This window comes from Notechis scutatus, chromosome 4 (assembly GCF_049901735.1).
Source record: "Notechis scutatus isolate UNSWTSFEM ecotype Mainland chromosome 4, rNotScu1.2, whole genome shotgun sequence".
Lineage (NCBI taxonomy): Eukaryota > Metazoa > Chordata > Lepidosauria > Squamata > Elapidae > Notechis > Notechis scutatus.
In genome coordinates, this window is record NC_142012.1 from 13,589,425 (window position 1) to 13,607,069 (window position 17,645).

At 41.0% G+C, this 17,645-nt stretch overlaps 1 protein-coding gene across 7 annotated transcripts in view; it reads right to left on the reverse strand.

Annotated features, from left to right (window-relative positions):
- Positions 1-17,035, reverse strand: part of WDFY3 (WD repeat and FYVE domain containing 3) — a 182,410-nt gene extending 165,375 nt beyond the window's left edge. For 6 of the 7 annotated variants that reach the window (XM_087962815.1, XM_087962813.1, XM_087962814.1 and 3 more), the window contains exon 1: positions 16,522-17,018. The gene's annotated coding sequence lies outside the window, so the exon portion shown is untranslated. Of the gene's footprint in view, positions 1-16,521 lie in introns of all 7 variants that reach the window. The other variant, XM_026683686.2, reaches the window with a different exon arrangement.
- Between the last annotated feature and the right edge of the window lie 610 nt (positions 17,036-17,645).

The window sequence follows — 17,645 nt, forward strand, 5'->3', positions numbered from 1 at the left end:
GGCTACATAGGTACACAAGGAGTACAGGTAGGACTTACAACAGTTCATTTAGCGACTGCCTGAAGTTACAGCGGCACTGAAAAAAGTGACTTATGGCTATTTTTTCACACTTATGACCATTGCAGCATCCCCATGGTCATGTGATTTACATTCAGATGCTTGAAAACTGACTCACATTTATGACGGTTGCAGTGTGCCCAGGGAGAGGGGGTCAACACCTTTTGAGACCTTGGGGAAAGACCTTGAAACCAGATTCACTTCACAACTGTGTTACTAATTTAACCACTGCATTGATTCAGTTAACAAATGTCCCAAGAAAAGTTGCAGATGTGGCAAAACTTTAGCATTTCTCACTTTAGCAACATAAATGTTGGGCTCACTTGTGGTCATAAGTCAAGGACTACCTGTACTTCAGTGTAAAAGAGAGAGAGAGAGGCTATAAAATAAATATGTCTGATCTTACAGTCAATGAGAGAACAAAATGTATTACGAATAAAGGCAAATATACGTGTTGCAACATAATACTGCAAAATCCAATCTGGGTCCAATCATTGGTAGCTTCCCACTGCAATGAACAAGGACATATATTCAATTTCGCAGCTACTAAGATTGTTGGTCATGCAGGTACAAAGATAGCCAGGGAAATGAATGAACCCAGCAATTTATCAGGTACTTTGGAGCTGAGGATTTGGCAGCACAAGGAAATAACAGCCGATTGCTGGCCATCAACACATCAATTAACCAATAGCACAAGGAAATAACAGCCAATCACTGGCCATCAACACATCAATCAACCAATAACACAAGGAAATAACAGCCAATCACTGGCCATCAACACATCAATCAACCAATAACACAAGGAAATAACAGCCAATTGCTGGCCATCAACACATCAATTAACCAATAGGAAGACACCACATAAATATGATTCATAGAATAGCCCAAAACATATTCCAGTACAGAGGATGGGCTCCAGCACGAGTCCGAAAGTTCGGAAGAGTAAAAACCTTAGGTTTCAATGACCGACCCAGATTGGATCTTACACAATGTATTGTTCAAAACACACATTCTTTGGCCTATGAATTCTGGAAATTAAAACATTTCACAAGAACTACACTTTATGTTGCTCCCGAACATACTAATTCATTCCAATATTCTATTCACAGGGTGACTACCAGAGGTGGTAATTCAGCAGGTTCTGGCCAGTTCTGGAGAACTGGTAGCAGAAATTTTGAGTAGTTCAGAGAACTGGCAAATACCACTTGTGACTGGAGATTTTACACTATCCTTCCCTGTCATGCCCACCAAGCCATGCCCACAGAACCGGTAGTAAAAACAATGTGAATCCCACCACTGGTGACCACAACAATATCTACAATTGCAACACCTTTATCCAATGTAAGTTACATTGGCTGAATGTTAGTTGAATGTTAATTTTTTGATTAAACAACATTTTTTTGAGTATGAATTTGAGTAATCCATATATATGAGATAACTCAGTTCAAATAGGTATTTCATTCCTTCCTGACATTTCTTGCATAAAATCCTTGGGGAAGGTGATGGTTAGGGGTATCATATCCTATCAAACAAAAAGCTAAACTCAGCATTTCATATTTTGAGATTTAAAATGGCCAGTATATCTCTTCTACATTTGCCACTTTTGTCTGTGTCATCGGCCAGTTTCTATCCTTGATATTAGTTCAAATAAAATATTCAGACAAGCTTTCCTGGGGATTTTATTAGTCATGCTCAGTGAGAAAAATGTACTTTATTTTCAAAATTCCTTCTGTAGCCTTTGAGATGGGTGGCACAATAAAGAAATAGTTTGCCTGTGAGTGCAAAGCTAATTGATATCCGATTCACACTGATCTACTTTTTAAATGTGTATTTTCAAAACAAACTCTGCTTGCAGAAGCTAAACTGAAAACCAAAATTGCTGTTGCCTTTATTATGATGATGACCTGAGGGGACATATAATGAATCATACCGTCACCGAAGTATATAAGGAGGAAAAATTCTCCAGCAGACTATTACCATATGACCCTGTTATTCATCTCTCCATAAATCGAAAACACTCTTCAAGTTTCCATTTTTCCTCGCGAAAATTAACACACTAGCACAGTATCTCAAACTCGTAACTCCTAAAAATATCCAGGGTCAAAAAATACTCCAAATATCGAACACCGCATCATACTGAAGTGCTGAACGGTAGAGGTCGACCTTGCTTTAAGACTATAATGGGGACCAGAAATTGCCATCGCTAAGTCAGGCAGTTGTTAAGTGACTCATGCAGGGTTTTTCCAACTCTTTTTTTTATCATCATGGTTAAGTGATTCACTCCAGTTAAACGAATCACGTGGTTGTTATGCACATCTGGGTCCCCGCATTGATTTTGCTTGGCGGAAGACAACTGAAAAAGTTGCAAATTCTTTGCTGATTTACAAGTGCCCATATTTTCTTTGTGTGACTCCAGTGGTTGTAAGTATGAGGAGCAGTTGTGGATCTCTTTTTTCCAGTGCGATTGTAACTTTGAATGGTTGCTAAACGAATAGTTATATATTGAAAACTATCTAATAAATAGCTATTTGAACTTTGAAATTTGTCTACATTTCGTTTCATACTGTGGGAAGTACACCCCAAAAGGACAGTGCCAGGAACCACTAAAGCAGTGCCAAAAGACTTAAAACAGCCCTTCCTCCTTTAAGAAATTCAAACCCGAAGCAAAAGCATAAGCTGAAAGGAAAACTCAGAGCAGCCAAAAGCCATCAAAAGCCAGTTACAGAAATAACAAAGCCTGACCATAAAGCAGATCCCGAAAATACTTAAAACCAGCTAAAAATAACTCACCAAGAACTCTTCTTTTCCTCTTCCCTGACAGGATTCACCTCCAGGATAGGAAAGACAAAGGTCCAGGGACAGGATTAATCCATTAAGGCAGGAAGACAGAACTCAGGGCAATCACTATAACTAGAGGCACACAAATAACTCCATCAAACTGTAGGAGCTTCAAAGGAAAATCAAGTATAAGAAGGCATGTATTGGCCGCCCCAATCTGCTTGCCAGCCAGGAACACTCAAGCTGTGTCACTACTCTTCTTGCCTTCCTGAATTAAAAAATCCCACTTTTTGGTAGCTCGCTTCCGTGTCAATTCTTTCTCAGCATTGGGGACTGCTTCCCAGCTGAAGAACAAACTGGGGAAATTTCTTCCAACAATACTCTGGGTTTTTAATGAAAAGTATTGATTGGGAAAGGAATTGCATGTATATCATTTGCTTTAACAGTTTGTAGGAATACAGTAGGTCTCAAAGTTCCCATTTTATATTGATTGAGAATAATAGCTTTTTTTCCAGCAAACCTGCAGGAGGTCTACTTTGCCTTTTAGGATTTATCCAAGTTTAACTGTAGCAGTTTAAAGAACATCACATTTATCAAATCTTAACAGAATTTCTTTTGCTCTTTGGGAAAGAGTGAAGAGGAGAGAAAAACATTGTATAATGTGAAATTCTCAATCAACACATTAAAAAATATATTGTGGTAATGCATTAATCATTGAATGAGTCCAAAGTTATCTCAACTTTATTTTGTTCCATTGTAGGTTAACTATATTTTAAGGAAGAAGCCTAAAGAACCATTTCCAGTAAAACAATAAGACTGTGATGCAGATTGATTAGCTTTGTATTTCCTTTGCTAAATGTGGAATCATAATATTGAATCACTGAAAGAAGTGACTTACGACCATTTTTCACACTTACAACCGTTGCAGCATTCCCTATGGTGACATGATCAAAATTCAGATGCTTAGCAGCTGGTTCATATTTATGACAGTGTCCTAGAGTCAAGTGATCCCCTTTAGTGACCTTCTGTCCAGCAAAGTCAATGGGGGGAAGCCAGATTCACTTAACAACTGTGTTACTAACTTAACACATGTAATGATTCACTTAACAGCTGTGGCAAGAAAGGTCACAAAATGGGGCAAAACTCACTTAACAAATGTTTTGCTTAGCAATATAAAATTTTGGGTTCAATTGTGGTTGTAACTCGAGTACTACCTATATTCCAAAACCATTTTAATAAACTACCAAAAGAAAAAAAGGTACTTCAATGCATCTAAAACTCCACCATAGAGTTTACTTACAAGGGAGAAATCGATTTGCAGTTTTCTAAATGAGAGATGTACATAAATCCAAGTGCTGGATTACAGGATTCCCTGTTCACACAAGATGCAGGCAGGATATTCCCCTCTGAAAAAAAAAATTGGGGCCGGCCAAAAGAGACCCCGCGCCACGCGCCAAGAAATCGCACACACAACACCAACGCTACACACCCTTCCTTTCCAGCCGGTCAGGTGTGGATCAGCTCCGGAGCTGAGAAGCCGCTTCCCTGGTGGCGGGGCCGAGGCCACCGCCCGGGGAGCGCCCGCTGCTTTCCCTCACCAGGGCCGGGCGGTGGCGTGTTGCCCGCATGGCCCCCACCTGGCAGCGCGCTTCTCGGCACGAGGCAGCCAGGTTGCCCAAGGAGCCCGGCCGGCCAGGAGAGGGGAAGGCAGCGAGGGCCCTGTCGGGCTGGGGCGGAAAACCCGCTTGGCAAGGGGCCGGGGAAACCTGCGGGCGGAGGACCAAGCACGCTGGGAGGCAGAGATTCGGCCGAGGCCGTCAGACGGAGAGACGGCTGGTCTGTGGCTGCCCAGCTCCCTTTTCCTGCCGCTCAGTGGCCTCCGCTCGCACCGCCCAGGCTCTGCTCAGGTGTCCGGCTGGGGCTCTGCGCACCTCTGCGGCTGTCCATTCAAGGGGTCGCGGTTCTCTTTAAGTATCCATGGACTGAAAGGTGCCAGGAGGAGGAAGAAGAAACCCAGGAGCCGCTGCGCCTGAGCCTTTGGTGTCGCTGCTGCCGTTGCAAAGCGCCGCGGCGGCTCTTCCTTTTTGCTTTTCCCTTCCTGAGGCAACGCGGGACTGGAGCCGCACGGAGATGCGCCGGCGGTAGCAACTCCTGGCTCAGGGGCCCTCCAAGGGGAGGGGAAGGAGGAAAAGAAGGGGAGGAAAGGGGGGGACGATTCCCCAAAAAATCTGAATTCTGATTTTAATCGGAAGAATATCATGTCTGAAGATGTTATAATGGTGGTGCCCAACATATATGTGATGAAAAAAATCAAGACAGCAGTAGAAACAGTACAACTCAAGTCCCACCCCTACATTGGTGTCTCAGACATACCTTCCATATTGCCATGACTGTCATCTTGGCCTTTTTTTTAACATCCAAAAAGGACACAATTGGGTTATGAGCCACAGATAGTCAGGTACAAGCTCTTAGGCCCAATGGATGGAAAGTAATCAAGGAGAGAACCAACCTAGAACTAAACAGAAATTTCCCGACAGTGAGAACAATCAACCAGTGAAACAACTTGCCTCCAGAAGCTGTAAATGCTCCAATACTGGAAGTTTTAATAAGAGATTGGACAATCATTAATCTGAAATGGTATAGGGTCTCTTGCTTGAGCAGCAGGTTGGCCTTGAAGACCACGAAGGTCTTTCCAATTCTATTACTACAGCTCCTGCTTCTTAGACTTACCTATATTTTTGTCATGCCCTTGTTGGAGTCTGATTCTGAGGGGGAGATTGAGCAGCTGACAGGAAGTGGGAGTGTGGCTCCGGTGGCTGTGGAAGAAACAGGGGAAGGGCACAGTCCGGCTGGGCATTCAGAAGAAGACCCAGGGCCACCCCTTTTTCACCCTAGGGCATGCAGGGAGGAACAGAGAAGGGAGCAACGTAGCTTACGGGAGAGAAAAAGGCCCTGATCCCTTTCATTAGTTGCAGCTGGGAAAACAGGATATAAGAAGGGCATTTGCACACAGCACCTTGCTGGAAGCAAAGCGTGCATTATCTTTGTCCAGGCTCCCAACCGTGTGTGCTTTGTTAATTTTTGGAAGTCTGCAATTTATTATCCTGGCCTGTCGTGCTAATTACTTCAGCGTGGTTTGTGTAGGTTTTTTTTATTTCTACTTTATCTGTACTTTGGGTTCGGACTGCATTTCTTTCCTTTTTAGACTGTTTTTGGAAGAGTTTGATCTCCAGCTGAGGATAACTGGACATTGGGGGCCAAGCTGGAGGTATTAAAAGGACTTTACCTATTTTTGTGACTTCATTTGTGCCACGCCCCGGGTCATCACAATTTTACTATTTCCAGTGGGGCTAAATCTCTAAATCTCGCTCCTATTCAATTACGAAGTTGTAGGTGCTCCAACACTAGAGATTTTTAGGAAGAGATTGGACAGCCATTTGTCTGAAATGGTATAGGGTTTCTTGCCCAAGCAGGGGGTTGTACTCCCAAATCCCTTCCAATTCTGCTATTCTGATAAAAAATGTTTAATCCTCCAGGATCACCTTTCCCAGATATTCCTGCGCTATGTATGTGTTTTCCATTCCATTTTAATGACAGTTTAACATCATCAACTATTGCAATTTCTGAACCTATTTGCTCAAATTTAGATTTAACCCACCCCCAAAAAATAATTCCACCAGAATTTATATGCAAAGTAATACACCTTTCTATATAGTACAATTTAAAGACTTCCTTCAACATAGCAATACACGAATAGTCAGCGTTCTATTACAGATTTCCTACTCAGAAACAAAAGAAACAGCTATGAATAAGGGGGAAAGAATTCAATGCCTCCCCCAGAATAAAATACAAAAGATTTTATACAGAGGCAATGTATTCTCTAGGCAAATGCATACAGACTGCACTTGAGCTAGAATTATGTATTTCATAATTAATAGTAATTGCAAGTGCTCTCATTTATCATGGTTATTATAACCAATATTATACAAGAAGGTACATTGAACATGCTATAGAAATGCTCTAAAATTCCCTCAGCTCCCTGATTCAGAGACGTCAGAAAACATGATAAAATGAACTTTGAAATACAGGAACTTTCATATATCTTGTTTTAAGCTATAATATGGGTGACTTTCGTTTTGACTTAAGGGCTGTGATCACGTTATTAAGTCATAAATCATAGTTTACAAACATCTACCAGGTATGTTAACTAAAATTAAGCAAAACACAGTACATATTATTAGCACAAAATACAAACTCATCAATTTTGATTTATCCTATAATCAAAGCTTACATAATGCACAAACATGTCCAGTAAATTAGGAACATTGACAATTTATATACATACATACATACATACATACATACATACATGTGTATATTCTGAAATCTGATACTCCCTGTTTTTGCGCTCTCGTATATTTTCATCTATCTATCTATCTATCTATCTATCTATCTATCTATCTATCATCTATCTATCATCTATCTATCTATCTTTTCTTAAGTTTTCGCGGGTACTTACATGTATGGTATTCAGCTTTGTTCGGGTATTTTCCCACGTCATTGTAGTTGTGCTTTTAAAGTTGTAGCAACGTTTCGGCAGAATCTCATCTGCCATCATACATCATACAGAAGCCTGATGATGGCAGATGAGATTCTGCCGAAACGTTGCTACAACTTTAAAAGCACAACTACAATGACGTGGGAAAATACCCGAACAAAGCTGAATACCATACATACATACATACATACATATATCCGTGTTTCTCAAATCTTGGCAACCTTAAGATATGTGGAGTTAAACTCCTAGAATTCCCTAGCCAGTGATGAATTCTGGGAGTTGAAGTCCACACATCTTAAGATTGCCAAAGCTGAAAAATACTGTTTTACATGCTACCTATAATTACTCATTGGGGTACATGGACATACACACACGAACACATGCACACGCAAACACACACATGCACATACACAAGCACCCAAAGCTGTTTAAGTGATAATATATTTAAATAGCTAATCTTTTGTAGCCTTTCAGTTCATTCTTAGAAATTTCATCATCGACTTAACTGCAATTAAAGAACATTAAAGCATATTGCATCCACCTCCTATTACTGTACTGTACTTATGAATAAAACAAAACCCTTTAAGCTAGTGAAGAGAGTGAAGTGGAATTCAAATATTTTTGGCCCTACTGAGACTTTGGAACAATCTTAATCCAATGGCTCTTGAAAGACAACCTATTGGGCCAAAGGGCACTTGATTACATAACTTACTGCTTTCACCTGTGTATTCATTTACTTAGCAAACTTTGTATTAGTAAATATTAATTAACATAAACTTGCTCATCTAGTAAACAATGTCTTTTTCCGCAATGATAGAAGGAGAGGGAAAGGGAGAGGGAGAAGGAGGAAGGAAGGAAGGAAGGGAGGGAGGGAGGAAGGAGGGAGGGAGGGAGGGAGGGAGGGAGGGAGGGAAGGAAGGAAGGAAGGAAGGAAGGAAGGAGGGAGTTTGGACCTTTTTAATTATTGACCAAATTGAAAACCAGGCTAAACCTCTTGTGTGACTTAAACATGCATGAGAACCAAGTTGCTTTTGGTTGATTCAACCAGATATGAATAAAACAATCCAAGGTTTACTATAATGGCTGAATTTAGGCATTATCTGCATTCACAGTTGGGTTCTGGAGTGTTTTTTATTCCCAGGCCTTCAAGTCAGACTTGTTTCCTGGCAAGTACCTGGATAAGTCCATACAGTTTTCCAGGCAAGACTTTGAAAAGTGGTTTGCCTTTGTTTTCTTCTCAGATAGCAGGGTGGACAAAAATCAACGGGTTTTTTTTATAAAAAAAAATCAGATTTTTTTATTTAAATCAGATTTTTTTTATTTTTATCAAATTTATTTTAATAAAATGCTTTCGGAGTAAAAATCTATCTAAAGATAGTTTTCTATTTAAGATATGTTAATAACTTAGTTTATTCGGCATGAAATGGAGCTTAATTATGTAGCATAAGGCTGTATATTCTGCAATATTAAGACTGTCGGTCAACTCTGTTGGTCAGAGGAGGAGCTGCTGCAGAACAGTTGCTCAACTCAATTTAAATCAAGCCTTTTTTTTCTATGATTTAAATCAAATTCACCCTGTTAGAGAAAGAACAACCTTAGTCATTAGACCTAAACTGGTTTTCAACTAGATTTACGAGTAGCTTAAAGATTATAAATCAATGTATTTTAAAATCAGAAATTAAAATGCAAACCAATCATAAAATTTAATGTCAAACTAAGGAAGAGGGTAATGTAATGAAGCAGCCTGATGACAGTCAGAGAGATCACTCTATATAGTAGTGTTTCTCAACCTCAGCGATTTTATAATGCGTGGACTTCAACTCCCAGAATTCCACACATATTAAAAGTAGCTGAGGTTGAAAAACACTATTCTATAGGGATTACCTCTGACAGAATCCAGTATATGTAGCTATATAATATATATTTGTTTGTTTGTTTGTTTATATTCAATTTCTATAGCCCTTCAACTCAAGTCAATGACTCTGGGAAGCTTACAATTCAAAAGAAATATCACATTTCAAACACTAAAACATTTTTGAAACAATAAAAACATGCAAAATAAATAGGCAAAGGTGCTGAGATACTTGGCCAATTAGCAGTAAAGCCAGGAAACAGGGTTCTTTACACATTCAAGCACCCCAGGCTAGGGAACAAAACCAGATTTTCAGGGACTTACAAAAGACTTACAAAAGGCTAGCACATTTTACTCTCAGAAGAGCAGGAGTAGCACTGTGGGGGAAAAAAACCTTTTGTAGTCCCCTGCCAGCCTACACTTTTTGGCTAATGGATTTGCAGTATGTCCATTCCTGCTAGATTGCGTTGGACAGGCAGACGTTATTGGAAAAAAAGGTGATCTCTCAGATAATCTGGTCCCAGGGCATGTAGGGATTTAAAGAGGACAATCAGCACCTGGAATTTCACCTGGCATGATTTGCTACCTACGCAGATGCATTCTGCACCAGTTGGTTTCCAAATGCTCTTCTGGGGCAGCCCCATGTAGAGTGTATTGCAGTAGTCTATACAAGAAGTTAGGCCTAGTAGTTGGTCTAAATGTTAAAGGACCAGTACAGACTGTGAAACCAGGAGAGGGTGAGTTCTAGTCCTGACTTGAAAGCTGGCCAGGTGACTTTGGATCTGTTGCTCTCTCTCTCTCTCTCAATCCAAGATATTTACAGTGTAAAAATAAAGGGAGGGAGGGAAGGAGGGAAGAAGGAAGGAAGGAAGGAAGGAAGGAAGGAAGGAAGGAAGGAAGGAAGGAAGGAAGGAAGGAAGGAAGGAAGGAAGGAAGGAAGCTCATACAAAAAAACCCTGCACAAATTACCTGAGATATCTTGAGGCAACCTTCAAATAAGAATTATTTCAAGAGCATAAATGCAATGGAACATGAATGTCTATGTTTCTCATACATTAAATACTGATCTTCCCCTTATTTTTTCATGATCTAATTCTACAGCTCAGCATCACTTAAGTCTTAAACTATGAAAAAATTACCACATTAGAGGGAAGAGTAAAAGGAATATGAAAATAAAGCATAATATTCTTTCTTTTCATCACACTTAACATGCCTAGTATAAATCTCAATTATGTTTTACCAGTTTGCACAGGACAATATATTTCATCGACAACCCGCCCCCACAACCCCCCCAGTATTGTTAAATGTTACCTGAACTTTATTTCAATTATTTAATTCACTGTGAATTTTCATCCAGAAACATTCTGAATAATTGCACCAAAAGCTTTCCACTTCTATCACAGCAGCTTATAAAAGGTTCAAGAACAGCCTTTCTATTCAATGGCACTTACCAACAAAATAAAGTATCACTAAAGTATCGCTACTTCATTTTACAGTTGAAAAAAAGTCAACCCAAGGCCTGTCAGAATAAGGAATTGTTAAGGGTTAAATTATGGACATTATAGACGAGTGCTTCTCAACCTAATGAACTGGAAGATGCTTGGCTGGCTGGGGAATTCTGGGAGTTGAAGTCCACACATCTCCAAGTTCACAAGGTTGAGAAACAAACCTCATTGTGAAAGTTCCAAGGGGACGTGAGAGACCACAATTTTAAATACTCACAGCAGCACTGACCAGTATCAAGTCCTCCTAATTTGGATAGAAGTTTTTGAGCTGAATTTGGAGACACGAAGAATTAGCTTTAGCACCATCAAAAGGAGATGCTTTACTTAATGGTTCTGGCTACAAGTATTTTCTTCCTAAAACTTACTTTAAGCAAATAAAAAGAATCCAGAAATAATAATACATTTAATAACTACATACTTTCCCCATATCCCAGAGAAGGACCGGAGCACATTTTATTTCAACTGAAATATTGAAATAATTCATTTCAATAATTCAACATTTTATTTTATTGCAACCTGAAGTAGGATAAACATCTGCTTTAAGTACCTGCTTTAAAATCTCAATAGGTTCACTGGAATAAACAAGTATCGTATCACTTTGTAATGTGTGTTGAGATTCCTCAACTGCATCATTTTAAACCAAGATAGTCTTTATTAGTAAACAATCATTAACAAACTTTGGAGCTTTCTAACAAGCCTGGAAGGTATGTGGATGGAAGGCCAAAGAGGCCATCAACATCAGTGGTGGGATTCAATTTTTTTTTACTACCGGTTCTGTGGGCGGGGCTTGGTGGGCGGGGCAAGGGAAGGATACTGTAAAATCCCATTTCCTCCCCACCCCACTAACCTGCTTTCCAGCTCCGTTCTCCTATGCAGGGCAACCAAAGAAGACCCAGCCGATCAGCTGGAACTCGAGAGGCAGAGAATAGATGGGGGCAGGGGCCAGTCAGAGGTGGTATTTGCCGATTCTCCAACTACTCAAAATTTCTGCTACCAATTCTCCAGAACTGGTCAGAACCTGCTGAATACCTCAGATCTACATCAAGATTGAACAGTCCTCTCTCCACAGAGAGGGTTGGATACAACAACACCTATCTTCTGTTTACAACACACTCCTTCCCAATAGGGTTCCACATCCATTTGCACTATTCAGGTCACCCTGAGGGTTCAGATAAACCTCCAAGTGGCCTCAATGACCTCAGAGAGAGTGCTAACGCCCAGAAGACTACAAGGAATCTAAATCCTTCCATCCTCCACCATTCAGTCAGAACTAAAGGGGCTTCTTGGATGAGAAGTGAAACGTCAAGGAAAAACCAGAAATTCCAGGTGCCTCTTGGAAAAAAAAGCAGCTTCGGGACCTGGATGACTGAGAATCTCTATAGACATTTACCAAAATCCTTATGAATTCATTCAAAGCAGCAATGTGAGCAGACATGTTTCAAATCAAGATCAAATCAAATCTTGATTATGGTCAAACACCAGCATAGACAGACATGATTTCTCCAGATTTCTACTACAGATTGCTGCTGGCATCGTTATAATCAAGATTTAGAGAGGGGAAGAGAAGTCGGGGGGAAAATGGATAATCTTACGACAATATTATTCATGGTGAGCTTCAATGCATATAATTTTCATCCATTTATTTTAACATCACACTCGGAAATTAAGCAACTATTTTTTCAGTAAGCAATGGTGGCATTTGCAAGAATAGATCTCAAAATCCAACAAAAAGTAAAAGGCACTTTTCTAGTGAATCGAAGGAATGGTTTTAAAAAACAAGGAAGTTAAAAACGCTGCCAGTATTTGTTAAAGGAAGCAATGGAAGAGTTGAAAACTGCAGTCTAATGTATGTTACATAAAGAAATTTAGCTACAATAAGATTGTGAATATGGTTTTCAAAACTCCCCAAAAAAGTTCTACTAAACCGGGCAAATTTCTTACCCAAATAGATCTACTTAGAAATGGAGTTGTAAAATTGCAACCATTAGCACCATTCTATAGATTTCTAAGCAATTATTTGTATCCAATACAAATGTAATACTTTAGTACAGTTATTGCTACATGTCTGATAATACAGGAATTTAAATCAAGAAATTGCAGTTTAAGTTTTCCACAAAATTTATTAACTATTTTAATGTTTATTAAATCTCCCTATCCAGTTTAATAGTTCTGTATAGTTCCTTTATCTAATGATCATAGAGGCACCTACTTCAAGTCTGTTTGAACATAACATTAAATCTAATTCATCTTCAACAAAGCAGGAAAATGAAAAAGAATAGACTAGTCATAGAATAGGCACCAGAAATAAATGGTTTATTTATTTATATTTTGATTATCAAAAGCATTATATATAGTATTTCAACAAAGCTAGCATGCAAGATGTAAGAATTGTAGTATCTATCTGCAGCTGACTGCAGAATTCTGGGAGTTGAAGTCCACATATCATTTGTTGACAAGGTCGGAAACATTGATCTATCTATATAGTGTGTTAGCAGTGTGTCTATCTGCATCTACACATACATGATGATTCTGCTGTAGTCTTACACACACAAGTGCAAGGAAGAACCTCAATTTGCACATGCCTCTATACTGTCAATGCAAAAGTCCTATTCAGCTCTGGCTTCCCCAACAATTCTCACCTCTGCTTTTAAAAAATAAAGTTTGCACCATTATCTTGATTGCTGATACACCACATTACATGATGAGAAGTCATAGCTCAATGTTTGACAATGGTTTGCAGGCAGAAAGTTCCAGCTTTAGTTACAAGCAATTCCCAGGCTGAATGATTAAAATGTTCCAAAGGTTAGGAATGAGCCGATCCAGAAAGTTTGAGTAGTTGGTAAAGGGCTAGCTGGATCAGTCCTTGGACTCATAATATAGGTACTGTAGTCCTCAACTTGCAACCATTTGTTTAGTGACTAGTTTTCACACTTACAACCAATGCAACATCCCGAAGGCCATGTGATCAAAATTTGGGCACTTGGTGACCTGGCATATATTTATGACAGTTGAACTGTCCCAGGGTAATGTGATCAGTTTACAACTTATGACAGATGGGGAGGCCAGATTCACTTAATGACTGCATGATTCACTTAACTGCAGTGATTCACTTAATAACTGTGGTAAAAAAAAGATTAAATCATGACGCAAAATTAGCTTAAGAATTGCCTTGCTTAGCTTAGCAACAGAAAGTTGGTCTTTATTGTATCCCTAAATCGAGGACTACCTGTGTAACTTTACAGATTTATATAGATTTGAAGACTCTCAAACAACATTTTATTCCAAATTATTATTGCATTACATTTTTGCAAAAAAAAACAACTAAAAAAAATCCTAGAAAGTGCTGAAACTACTCAACAAATAAGCAAAACAGCAGTATGTTTGCCTTATAATTCTTACAGAATTGAATTGAAATTACACAGTGATTCTGAACTCTTCAAATATCCATTTCTCTGGTTAAGATCATGGGGAATTATCGGTGAATGTATGAATTTTCTTCTAATTACAATGAAATGCACCATCATTATTCTGCCTACGTGCTCTCTGCTGCTGCTTCTCATTACAGTTTCATGACAAAATAGGTAAATCTTGGTGGAATGGAAAAAATAATTAAAATAAGCGCCTTCTCTCCACAGAAGACTTTAACAGAAATGTTTGATCACATGTGAAATATGCTAATCCGGAATAAGGAGCTGCTGCAGCCATGAAAGACAAGTCACAAATGTTCCAAACTCAGTTTGTCCCCTTCCTTAAATAAATTTCACAAACCATTTTACTCTTTCATTTTACTCTAAATCAAGCCTATGCAACTGTATTTCAACGGGAAACAGCGTTTTATCACTACGTTAAAAAGAAAGTTCAGATCATGCACTTAGCAGTTGATATCTAAATGCAATTTGAAGAATAAATTTGACGAGAAGCTGTTATCTATACATTTTACACTGGGCTGCAGTGCAAGGCCCTCCAGGGAACCTCATCAAGCAATAATTGAACCTTACTTTTTATTTTAACCGGGATTTTAAAAAATACCTAATAATGCATCCTGTTTTGATACTACTGGCCTATCTCCATCCCCAGTTCAAATATTCTAGTCTTTCAAATCGGATGTATTACCTCTTTGGAAATATTTGAAGTTTTGAAATAATTGCTTTTTAAGAATTGGAACCCCTGAAAACAAAGAGCAGGGATAAAAAAAAAATGCCAGCCATACCTCTAACCCTGCTTTTGTACTGGATTTTCTGATAGCTTCCCAGTGTAAATGGTTGCTTATGATTCAGCTCTGTTATATCTATTATCTCAAAAAAAGCAGAAACCTTATATAGCCGTTTTGTTTTCTTCTATCCCTATTAATCAAAACTAGGGGAGGTCATCAATTCTCCCCGCCACCCCCAGTGAAAATTCAGCCTTAAAGAACTGGTCCTCAAGTCATTGCAGTCCATACACAATGAAACCTTCCCAACTAGGTTATGAAACCCACTGCAAAACAAAAACGTACAGAAGTTGCCTGATGATATTTACATTAATGCTCAAGAAGAATATCCAACGATCTCCTCAAGTTCTCTGTGGAATCAGAAAGAGATCCTTGAAATCGAAAGGGAGAGATCCCTAACTGACAGCGAACCATTATAAAGGTTCTCTAGAGAAGAACTAAAGAGGATTATTCATCCGTGCACAACACTCTCTCTCTCTCTCTCTCTCTTTTTTTTTAAGCCAACCTTTGTTCCTAGCGGCTAGTGACTTTCTCCTTGACAATATGCCTTCATCCTCTTTACCCCCCCACTCCTTGTACCTTTTCACACAGACTATAGATCTGTCATGTAAAAACCACTATATCAAAACCAAAACAAGACACCTCTCTAATCCCGCTGGGATTGGATACATTTTTGTTATTTTTCCTTTTCCTGCTGGGAAAAGTATGGATCGAGTATATTAAAAAAAAAGCAGCAGCTAGAAAACAAACCTCCTTTCCGGATCTAAAACGAGGTGCTTTAAAAAAATAATAACAACAGTACCACCACAAACCACAAACCAGCTAACCAAACCAGAGCATCCTTAGTTTAACAAAGATCAAGACAGGCATGCAGTGATTTTTTTTTCCTTTTTGGAATGAATATATATATATTCCCTGCAAGGGGGGGGGGAGCTTGATGACTGCCTACTCCAACAAGCATCAAGCCCCCTTCTACAAACCAGGATCATTTGGAAACCCACACAAGCTTTGATTTATTTGGGGCTTGGCTGTTTTTCACACGGTTCATGGGATGCAGGCCCTCCAGCCCTGGGCAGTTTCCAAACGCGACAGAAGGACAACAGAGGCGGCTGGTACTCTGGTTTAAAGCAGAAGAAGAAACGAAACCTTTTTAATTTGGTTTTTTTTTTTTTTTTAACACGACGAATCCATCCATCCATCCATCCATCGGGAAGCCTGGACTCTTTCCCTTCCTTCCCCCTTTCCTTTCTTTTCTCTCCTGCGGGCTGGAGAGGCAAAAATTAGGCAGAAATAACTGTCCGTCCCCCACCCACAAAAGGCCGGGACCGAGAAGGAAGGAAAACGGCGCAGCGGGACTTGCAAGGGGAAAGAGGTCAGGAAGCAGCGGCGGCCGCTGCAGCCGCAGCATCTCTGGGAAGAAGGCGGAGGAAAGCTCGGAGCGCCGGCGCGGCCTAGGGATCAGGGATGCAGGGATTGGGGTCGGGGCGGGGGGAGAGAAAGAAAGCTGAGCCACCCGGCCGGCGGAGGCGGAGGAGGCTCGGCCGGAGGGAGCAGAACTCACCCGAGGCGTGTGGGGCGGACCCACGGTGGTCTTTGCTGCTCCGGCTGCGGGTAGCTGAGGGGAGAGCCGGCCCGGATGCTCTGCTGCCCTGGCCGGAGGGGTCTTCAGGGGTGGGTAGGTGGGGGGTCTTCAGGACGGTATCCGGGGTCGGGGTGGACCTGGAGGCAAGAAGGCGCAAGAGAGGGGTGGGAAAGGCGACCATCCGCCTCTCTTACGGCTCGGCTGCAGCCCCCGGCGAAGGGGGCGATTTCAGGCGGAGGAGGAGGAGACGGAGGCAGCGCCCCCCGCCGTCGGCTCCCCTCGGCTGGCAGCTCCCCGTCTCATCAATCAAGGCCCGGCTCGGTCGAGCGGAGAAGCCCGGAAAGTGAGGAGGAAGGCGGCGCTGTTCCCGCGGCTGCTGCTGCTGCTTCTCCTCCTCCGGTTCCAGCGGCTGGTGGCCATTTTAATTCCCTGCCCCGGCGGCCGCTGCTGCTGCTGCTGCCGCCGCCGGTGCTCCTGGTTCCCCTCCCTTCCTGTCCTCCCGCTTCCTTCTTTCCCTCCGCCGGCTCTCCGGCTGCGGGACCGACCTTCCCCGCCGCCGCTGGAGGGCTCGCTTCCTCTCTCCTCTCCTCTCCCCACTTTCCTTCCTTCCTTCTTGGCCAGCCGCTCCCTCCACCGAAGCCTTCGGACCGTGGTGGGAACTGGTCCCCCGACGTCCGCGGAGCAGGCGAAAGGAAGAAGAAAAAGAAAAGGAGGAGGGGACCGCCTCAGCTGGCTTTTTCCCTACCCAATCCCGGGAATTCTTGCCCCCGTTATCCCACGATCGGATCCAATACCGGCGATCTTTTTTTTTTCTTTTCCTAATAGGAAAAAGAACCCCCCCCGCAGCGAGCCCCCCAAAATTATACTATCTATCTATCTATCTATCTATCTATCTATCTATCTATCTATCTATCTATCTATCTATCTACACACACACACACATATAGTATTTATATATATATATACACATAAACATTTTGAATACAGTGTATTGTCAGGGGAAGGGAAATGATTTAGAAAAACAGAGTGGGAAGGGACCTTGGAATGGTAAATATTGAGGTGTTTTGTGAAATAACCTTCACGGCGACCTCCTACCCAAAACC